We start from the raw sequence: 10,503 nt of genomic DNA, 5'->3' as shown, positions 1-10,503 counted from the left end.
CATCCTAGTTGTTTTAAAGAGATCTTTTCTTACTTTTTCACTAGCTGCAATGGTGTCTTTCAGGCCAGAAAGTCTATTTTCGCTTTCATGCAAATGGTTTTGCCAGCTTGTGATTGAGGTTTTAATTTACCGTATATCACTTTGAACCTGTTTCATAGATTCTATTTCGTTCCTAAATTGTTTATTCAGGGGTTCCATCATTTATATATTCTCCTCTATTTTTTCATCGGTGTATTCTTTAGAAGCACTTAGTACTTCTTTATTATAGTTACCACTACATTTTTCAGTTCTGAAATTATTTCTGATCTGATTTCTTTTATACCTTGCTGCAGTTGATTCTTTACCATCAATGCTATTATTTCCAAGATATCTGGTGTGTGATTTCCAGTTTCCTCAGTGCGAGTATCTTCTGCAGTTGTACTGGGTGGACTCAGGTCCTGAGACTGCATTTTGTTCTGTCTCTTTGCCATTTTGTATACCACTGTCTTCTGACCTTTGGTGTAGAACTTAGATAGAGTTATTACCTTAGCACCAGGTCCGAATCAATGAAGTTCAGATTCCTCCAGGTGCGTGTTGCTTGGATCTGACTGGGGTCTGGCTGCTGTGCTCCACTTCTTCCTGCTGCAACTGTTGAAGTTGAACCTTTGTGTCTCTCTGGCAATATGTTCTGCTCCTGAATCAGCTGGGTGGGTCTTGCCTCTAGCCTCTTTGCAGAGAGTTCTGCTGAAGGGTTCCGCGCTGGGCCTGCACTCTGGGTCGAATGAGGATCCGCGGCCCTGGGTCGTCTCACTCACTCACCGGGCCTGCGCTCTGGGTCTGTTCAGGATCCTGCGGGCCCGGGTGCTCTCACTCACTCGCCGGGCCTGCGCTCTGGGTTGGATCGTTGTATCTTTAACACATCAACCATTTACCAAGAAGTAGAAAAATGTGAGACTATTTTCACCATATTTTTCTGAGAGCTTGTTTGGGGTTCTATCCCGGGAGCTCAGCTACTCGGAGGAGCGGTCCTCCTCCTCTGCGGTGGTCGTCCTTGTCGACCGAGCATGCAGCTTCAGGGGGACACACATGGAGAGGAGAGGGAGGAACGGGACACCGCCTGCCAGTCATCAGCAGTCAACCCTGGCCATCAATGGGGCGATGGACGTAGCCGTCGGGTGGTACTAGCATCTGTACCATAGTTTCTGATTCTGAATATATATAATCATTTATCCACTAATAACTTATTAACTATCTTTCATAAGCAAAACACTGGACCCGATTCTGTGAAAACAGTACTTAACTAAGACCATAACTGTGGCTATAGCTATAACTATATATAATCTATGTATAAGTTCCATTGGTATTTATAATGTGGGGCCAAAGAGGTGGCACATATATGCTTCCTAGTATTTGCAATATCTGTGTTGATATTTGCAGTGTAACATAATGAAGGCTGTGTTTAATATGTGCAGAATAGTCATGAAAAGCCCACGGTAGCATTTTAAATGCAATGGTGCTTTAGGGAAACAATGGGTTTTGAAGTCAGAAATTCTACTCAGCCTTTTGGATGCCAGTGACTTTCAGAAATTTACTGAGCCCCTCTGTTTTGCTCTCGGAATATGCCCCGCTAGCGTTGGCACTTCTGATGTCTCCTTCGTGTACCTCTTTATCCCAGTGCCCAGCGGGGTCTCACCAAATGTCTATGCTTCTTCCGCTGCCGTCTAAGAAAGGGAGGCGCATTATCTTGGTCTTGGAAAAAAGAAGAGGGATTTTTCTCAGCAGACAGAGTGAAACGGGGATGGGAGAAGACTGGAACGTCAACGGGCGAATGTGGAAGGCACAGATCTCGCCGGAGGATGAGGCCTCCTGTCACCGGCGGGCACTCGCGCAGGCGCGCGGTGGAGGGTCCGTGGCGTGCGAGTTCGCAGCGACAAGGCCTCACCACGTGCTGCCGCAGGCAGGAGGAGGCCCTGGAAGGTGCGCGGTGCGTTCTGTTCGAAGACGTTTCTGACTCTAAGCCGGAATTACCCTGGCGGCTGTTTTACATGTTGAGTTGAGGGGAGGCTGCTGGAAGTTAGTTTTTCAGTATTGTGAGGAAAAGCAAAAAAAAAAAAAAAAAGATAATATTGCTAAAGTGAAGAAAAATAAGTATTAAGAGCCATACCGGCTGGTCCGAGTAGAGCGCTGATTACACCTAATTGATCACAACTAGTTACAGAATTTTTTTTTTTTTCTTCTTTCAGGGCCAGCCAGATAGCTCAGCAGACTAAAACGCCAGCTTAGGCAGACGCAGCGTTGCGCGGTTTGATCCCGGCGTGCTGTGCAGGACCCGGCCCCGGGGGTCGCGCGGAGATGGAGAATGAGACTGGGCGTGGTGGTGCACGACTTTAATCTCAGTGCTTGGAGGCTGAAAACAGGAGGATCACTATGAGTCCGATCTATGTAATGAGACCCTATAGACCCTGTACTAAATACATTAAAAAAAAAAAAAAAAAGTCATGCCATTAGGTATATTACGTTTGAGATGTAAGGATAACGGGACAGTTTATAAGCTTTCTGGAGGATCCACCTCAGTTTTTTTATTTATTTTTATTTTTAATTTGTGTATCTGGTACAGGCTCTTGTTACAGACCTCCAACTCGTACTCATCCTCCTGTTTCAGCCTCCTCTGAACTGGGATTATAGGCATGTGCCAACATGCCCACTTTCTGTGGCCTGCTATGCGGGCCCAGGGTGGTGTTGGCATGACCTGTGGGACCAGGAATTGAACCCAGATCCTTGCACTTGCCAGGCAGGCACTCAGCCGCGGAGCTATCGTCCAGGCCCCTCCATATCAGTTTTGAGCTGGGCATTTGATGTAGTAAAAATGCACAGGTCCATGCATTTATGCACACTTGGAGACAGCATCCTGGGATTGGAGAGGAGAGTTCAAACCGACACTTCCTGGTTTAGTGAGTGAAAATAAGGCTAAACATACATGGTCCGTGCTGAGCTGCTGAGCATCCTCTATACATCCCCATTTGCATGTCAAAAATAAGCACCACCAGTAGGAATATTTCGGTTTTGTGGTCATTTCCTCATTTTGAACAGATATATTTTCCTAAGAAAGTGCTTCTGAAAGTGAATTTTGAAAAATATTCATTTCTTGTGTTGAAATTTTTTTTTTTTTTTTAACACAAAGGCTTCCTTGGTCAAAGGATTTTGAAATCATTCGATCTCTTTTGCACTCGCTTCTGCGGACATTAGTATATTATTATGCATTCTGCATCCTTAAATAGGAAATATTTATTAGGCTACTTCTTCCAGTTTTATGAGGTTTGAGAAAAAGAAATACAGAATTTATGCTGTGCAGTCTCGGGACTTGATATGTGCGTGTACAGTGACGTGATAACCGCAGCACAGCTGGCATATTACTTTCTCACCAGGGGTGTGTGTGTGTGTGTGTGTGTGTGTGTGTGTGCTGAAGAAATCTAAGGTCAAAAAAACAAAAGAAAAGAGAAAGAAATCTAAGGTCTATTTTCTCAGCAAATTCTGGTACTATAGAGACTATACAGACAAAGCACAAGAATAAAGTACAAATGGTTACTGACTTACTACAGTTCAACTTATAATTTTTCAATTTTATAGTGAAGCTATAACAGTCCCCCATTAGTAGAAACTGAACTTTGTTCAACCGTGAAGTGGTGAGAGGCACCAGGGCTCCTGCCACAGGACACTTAGGTAGCAGCAGGCTGCTTCCAGTCGGCTGCAGTTACAAGGATTAAAAAGCTGCATGCTGCGCTGCATCGTGCTAAGCAGGACATTCCCAAGGCCAGGGCAGGCTAGGAGGGCTACATGCACGTGTGACGGCTGCCACTTTCAATAACTATGTATTTATGAGGGCAGATTAAGTCATGTGTGTGTCATTAGCTGCAGTTATCATGCTTTATATTGCATCCCTAGTCTCCTTACTGAATGTTTACATGTTTACATAGTCTCCCTCCCTCCCTCTCTCTGTCTCCGTTCTCTCTCTCTCTCTCTCTCTCTCTCTCTCTCTCTCTCTCTCTTCCCCTCTCACTGTTTGTGCTTGTTTTGAGACAGGGCCTTGCTGTATAGGCCAGGCTGGCCCTGAAGCCACTGCAACCCTGTCTGATGTGCAACTCAAAACTCAACCTCACCTTCCTGTCTCTACTTTCAAACTGCTGTATTATAGAAACATGCTACCTTCAGTTTAAACCATTTGACCCAATTTCTTTAACAATGAAGATGACCCTTTTATCTCACCTACAACTCCTATTACATATTTCATATCTTAGGCTACACTTGAGAAGTTTTATGATTTAAAGTTTTGTTTGCATGCTGTTGCTTGCAAATTGTCTACGTAGCAATAACATTTATTAGGAAAGCATTTATAATTTTAATACAAGCATTTTCTCCAGTCTTCGAGGCAGACCCTTTAATTGATTTTTGTCTTAAATCCTTCAGGTAGGGGCTGGAGACAGCTTAGTAGACTAAGCACTTGCCTGGCAAGCACAAGGACCTGAGTTCAATCCCCAGTTCCACCAAGAAAAAAAAAATTAAATCCTTCAGGTGGCTTTTTCAAGAACTCTAGATAATATACCTATTAACTAAATTCATGAACTTCAGGTGACTCCCTTTGTCTTCACAATGTGATAACTGAGCTCTTGAGTAAGAGCAAAGTTTGATATGTATGTTACTATTTTACCTTTTTATCAATGAGCATTATAATCTCATGTGATAATTTCACATTCTTGTTCCACTCTGTCAATTTTTGATATGATCTCTTAATCCTCTTTTACCTTCTGCTTCTGAGACTCATCTCACTTGCATGATCAAAATTCTTAATATTCATCTCTCACAATCATCATCAATTTTTTGTTGCTTTGTGCATAGTTTGTCTTGTGAATGCACAAAGTCACAAAACAAAAATGCATACAGCCATTGTGTGGCTGTGACTAAATACACACTGTTCAGTGAATTTTGGTCTGAAGTCAGACCAGGAGTGAATTTCCTTCCTTGGAAATCCACAGTCAGAATCGTTCAGGATATTCAAAGGAAAACATTCCTACCATATACTCTAATCCATCAGAAGTCCAAAATCTGTTAAAACTTTAGTCTCACAGGGGTCACAATCTGCCTGGCAGTAATTGTGCAGCTATTCTTCCAGAGCTCCTAACCCTACTTTTCTTGCGCTGTGCTGTGTAAGAGCAGCCTGGCTCCCCAAGGCCCCAGTCACGTGTGGCCCTCTGTCTGACGACTCCCTTAGCGCCCTCCTCTGTGTCCTGCACCAGTGTAGGCTAGTGTCTCCTGGACTCAGTCCCGAGTCTTAATCCTATGACTTCCTTTTAAATGCTCTTCCCCTAGGCTGAACTTACTTTTCACTGGGTTGTTTTTATTTACTGTTTGGGTATAGTTTTAATAGACTGTATTTTCTAAGGGACATTTTCAAGGACATACACATGGAACATAAATTTAATATTTTGTGAATATCTTGAAAGCATCTTTATTTCATATCATGCATTACTGATATTTTAGCACTTTCTCAAAGGTAAGTTTGAAAATTATTTTCCAAAAAAAATGAAGCATTACCCCTTTTATTGTCTAGCATCTAGTGCCACCAATTAGATTCTGATAATAAACGTCATTCTTATCCTGTATGTCACCTTGTTCTCTCTAAAGAAATGAAGAGAGAACAAGGTTCTGTTCATTTTTAAATGAACAGGGACTGCATTTCCTGGATGCAAGGACAGTGTAATATATGCAAATGAATTATATATATGTATTAACTAAGATAATTGTACTTCTAATTTGTATTAGTTCATTGAAGGAAATAGAGCTAATATTGTACGATCATTCTCAAATGCCTATATCTCATAATCTGAGCAACTACTTTGAAGATAACAATGTGCAACATAATAGCAATTGTTAATATCCTGTCACCTTGTTTTGATATTCTATATCATTTGTATTATTTTTATTATCTTTTGTTTTAATATTTTTATTGAGAATCAAATAGAAATGAGACAGTTTCACAACTATCAATACATGGCATATTGTTGTCTTAGTGGTTATTCATTGTACAAGATGTGGACCTGATAGCCCATCTCAAACACTATTAGAACTAATGTCTCCATTCATTGAATTAAGAGAATGGGGCTGTATATCTATCCTAACTATTTTGAGCAAGCAGATACAAAATGGTCGTTCATTTGTATCCCCCTTTTTTGGTTAGTTTTGTTAGAAAACGGCATTCCATTGTCAATTAAATACTGTAGGTACATGAATTAAGCAAAGTATCCCAGTATAGCCCAATAGTACATAATAGTAGTGGGTTTTCCATAAGACTGTCAATGTGCAAAGTTGTTGACTTGAGCCTTGTATAGCTCATCATATTAATATAGCTTTACTTTTTATACTTCATTTTCATACTTTTCTGCTGGATGGTTAAGACCAAGAAAGAGCAAGACCTGTATAAAAAGAAATGTAGCTTTTGTATCTGATAACATCAGTCAAATCCCCTCAGGATTTAACCTGAAACCCTGTACTGCAGTTTGTAGATCCTTTGTCAGTGTCAGCCAGGTGAATGAGGCATAGCCATTGCTTGACCAATTTGCTCTCTGTGAAAGCTTGAGAGAATGTTTTCTCTTCATGTGACTCTCCTTAGGCACACTCTACATTATTGATCACTTTCCTCTGTGGGCCCATAATCTCCTTGATCAGAAAATTTGAGACACAATTGAATTGCAAGATGATAGCGTATAGGTTCTCCTATTTCCTGAGTCCTTACTGACCTTGAAAGGCTAGGGCCAAAATGTTGGCTGTCCTTGTAGCCCTTCTTTTTCTTTAATTTTTGGTCTGCAAACATAAGTTATTAACTCTCCAAGTAAAGAAGCTTAATGATATTATTACCCTATAACATGGGCAGTTGATTTTAACCTCACTATCTGTTTGATTATCAAACATCTTAGACATAACATGGAACAGGTATTTTCCATCAAGTATTGATATGTTAAACTTCAAGTCTCTCCAGAATATGAAGAAAAAGATTAAAAAGGTAAAAAAAAAATAAGAATAAGCATTTACATATTTTTTCACAGAAATTTAGAAATCTAGCAATATACAGCCTTGTAGCAGGACAGTCCTGTGACTTTTTTGTCTCATGTTTTCATTTATTACACTTTTTTTTTAAAACAAACACTTATTTGAGAGCCAGTATGGCAATAATTGGTATGTCATGTCAAGCAGTACGTAATTAGAAGACCAGAATGATACGTATTCCAAGCACGACCCTACCATTACACATTGTTTTCTTCAGTGAAGTTGCTTAGTTCACAGGTATCAGCATATATAGTCAGGGTGAGAAACCTACCAATTCACTGCTATTTTCAAAAACAAGCTGAAGATTCTCAGGACCATTGCCTTACCCATCTTGTACATATGAATGTATGACTTTGCCCTTATCATGTTTTCTAGCTTTCCTCCTTGCCTTCTTTTCATTAACTAATCCTCAAGTTCTTTCTTTCCTTTTAATTGTGTTAATTCCTTTCTATTTTTATTTCTTCCTTTGAGTTCTTATATTAGGGAAACTATATGATATTTACACATGTGGGTCTGGTTTATTTCACTTATGAGTATATCTTCAAGTGGCATCCACTTATATATAAAGGCTTTGAATTTATCATTCTTTATAGCTTAGTAGTACTCCATTGTATAAAAATACCACAACTTTTTCATCCATTCCTCAGGTGACAGGCATCTTGGTTGTTTCTAAGATTTGGCTATCACAAATTATGCTGCTATAAACATAGGTACATATATATCACCACGATATGATGTTTTCAGTTCCTCTGGAAAAATTCCCAGTAGGGGGATAGCTGGTTTGAATGAGATTTCCAGTCCTAGTTTTTTAAGGAGTTGCCACACTGATTTCCATAATATTTTTATTATTTTTAAAATCAATAAATAAATGTAATGTACCACATGCATAGTATCAAAGATAAAACTACATATCCAAATATATGCAGAAAAAGACTGACAAAATCAAATGTCCTTTTGTGAAAAAAACAAAACTCTCCCATGAAAATAGACATAGAAGGACCATATCTCAAGTTGATGAACTCCATCTGTGACAAAGCCATAGCCAATATTGTATGGAATGGAAAAAAAAATCATTTCCTCTAAAATCAGGAGGGAGCCAGGGGCATCCATGCCCACCACTTCCGTTCCATGCAGTGCTTTAAACTTCAGCCAATGCAATCATGCTAGAGATAGAAATAAAACTAGTACAAATAGGAATAATTGTCTTCATTTGTAAATTATCTGAGTCTTTGCAGAAAATACCCAAAAAACCTCCACCAGAAAACTTTTATGTTGGATAAGTAAGCAACTGGTAGGACACAAATTAAACACACACAAAAAGTCAGCATGTTTCCTTTATGCCAGCAATGATGCCAGAGAAGTGGCTAAAGGAGATACGTATGCACAGTGGAGTATCATTCACCATAAAGGAGATGAATGCGAGCCACTTGCGGGACACTTGATGAAACAATAATGCTCAATTGAATAAGGCAGGCACAGCAAGTGAAATGCGGCACGGCTTCTCTTTCATGACAAGCCTCACATGTGGCTAGATTGGAGAGCAATGTAAAGGTAAGATGGGAAGACACGGGGCAGCAGACCCTGGAGTTGAGGAAGGGGCTCAGAGGATCTGAGAAGCAGAGCAGTGAGGGAGTGGGAATGGCGGTCTAACATGATCTAGACAAATTACATGCATGTACCGTTCTCCAAGTATGCATTACCAAATGCCCTCATAAAAACTCACAAGCATGCAATGACATTTCCGTATATTTTTCATTTTTTATAATTTATATTCACAAAACACTCAAGTGTGCATTCAATCTGATGACTTGTACTTTTCTTCGGCAACAAAAGGACCCTCACCCCTTCCTGACCTGATGATACTCTGTCTCACTACTACTTCCGCAGAGGACTCCTATGCCTTCATGTTGGACCTACTGCTCTGAGTTTCATTACCTCAAATTACTTTCCCTCTCCTATCCTGTTTAATTGCTATTGTCATTTTTATATTTGTATCTTCAATTAAGTTTTTTTAATGCCTATAATCATTTCTTTTGTCTCTAAGAGTGATTTTTCTTGGAATGTATCACTTCTTTTAGTCAAATCCCTCTGGGTGCATTAATTAGAGAATTTTATAACATTATTTTATGTTTCTTATGAGAGAGACAGAGAGAAAGACAATACATATGCTCCTGGATTCCTTTAATCATTCTTCATGGTGCTGAATCCTCTCATGAGCCTGTCTGGATCAATATTACCTAAGCGACTATACTTGTAATTGTATTGATTGGTTATAGTTCTGTCTCACCTTAAGCCTGCCTCACCTTGTGGCTTTGCTCAATGAAACATATTGATACTTGATACTTCTCACATTTAATTATTTGGTTTCTATAGGTGTTACATAAATAAGGATGTATTACAGCAACATTGATTTGCTGGAAGACACAGATTTTATATGATTCCAAGAGATACATTTTTTCAGAAAAACAGTTCATGACAGCCAGGGAGACGGAATTGACTAGCCAACCAGAAGCACCGAGGGAAAATTCACACCCAGGATTATTACTGGATTTCCTTCAGGGATCAGTCTCGTAAAAGATTTTGTCCATTAAAAAAACCAGAATACTACTATAGCCAACATATTTGGAAGTATTCTGAAGGATTTTGGTTCTGCTAAATTGTCCAGAGAAACTAGATTACATAGAGGAGAAAAGGTAGTTAAAAATATTGGCTAAAGATAACATGAAACTGTTAATTTTTATTTCATGTGTGTCTACTCTGGGAAGGGAAATGCTTGGAGCCAAAAGAGTGCTTGCAATCACACTGAAAACACTTCCACTGCCCTGAGGCTGGCTCCTAGTCCCAGGCATTGTTTTCTTCTCCTTTTGCTTATCTGTTTGTTTTCTATTGTGGCATAAATGTGGCTTGACATTCAATCTCTTATCAAATTTACTATTATTATTTATGTACTTAATACAGAGTCTACAGAGTTTCACTAGGTAGATCAGACTTGTAGTGATACTCCTATTTTCAGCCTCCCAAGCACTGAGATTAGAGGGGTGAGCCACCATGCCCACTCTCAATCACCATCTCAGTGCACCCCAGGAGCTGGGTTGGCACCGCATGCCGGGAATTGATCCCCAGTCCCTGTGCTCTGCCTAAGCAAGTGCTTTAATCTTCTGAGCTATCTGGCCGGCCCTTCTTATGTATCCACAACTATGAATTCACAGGAAAATTTGGTGCAGCACATCTATGGAACTTTTTCATTTGGGAAACTGAGATTCTATGAACAACACCTCGTTTGCACCTCCCTCCCCACTTGCGACCAACACTCAACAGTTTCCCTGAATTGGCCTACATTAGAGGCCTCCAGCTAGGAAAAGCACACAGCACTTCCCTTCCCGAGGAGGTGATTCCCCAGCACAGCGTTCTCAGGGGCTACCTGCA

This window comes from Octodon degus, unplaced genomic scaffold, assembly GCF_000260255.1.
Source record: "Octodon degus isolate 3935 unplaced genomic scaffold, OctDeg1.0 scaffold00049, whole genome shotgun sequence".
Classification (NCBI taxonomy): domain Eukaryota; kingdom Metazoa; phylum Chordata; class Mammalia; order Rodentia; family Octodontidae; genus Octodon; species Octodon degus.
This window is presented reverse-complemented; position numbering follows the sequence as displayed.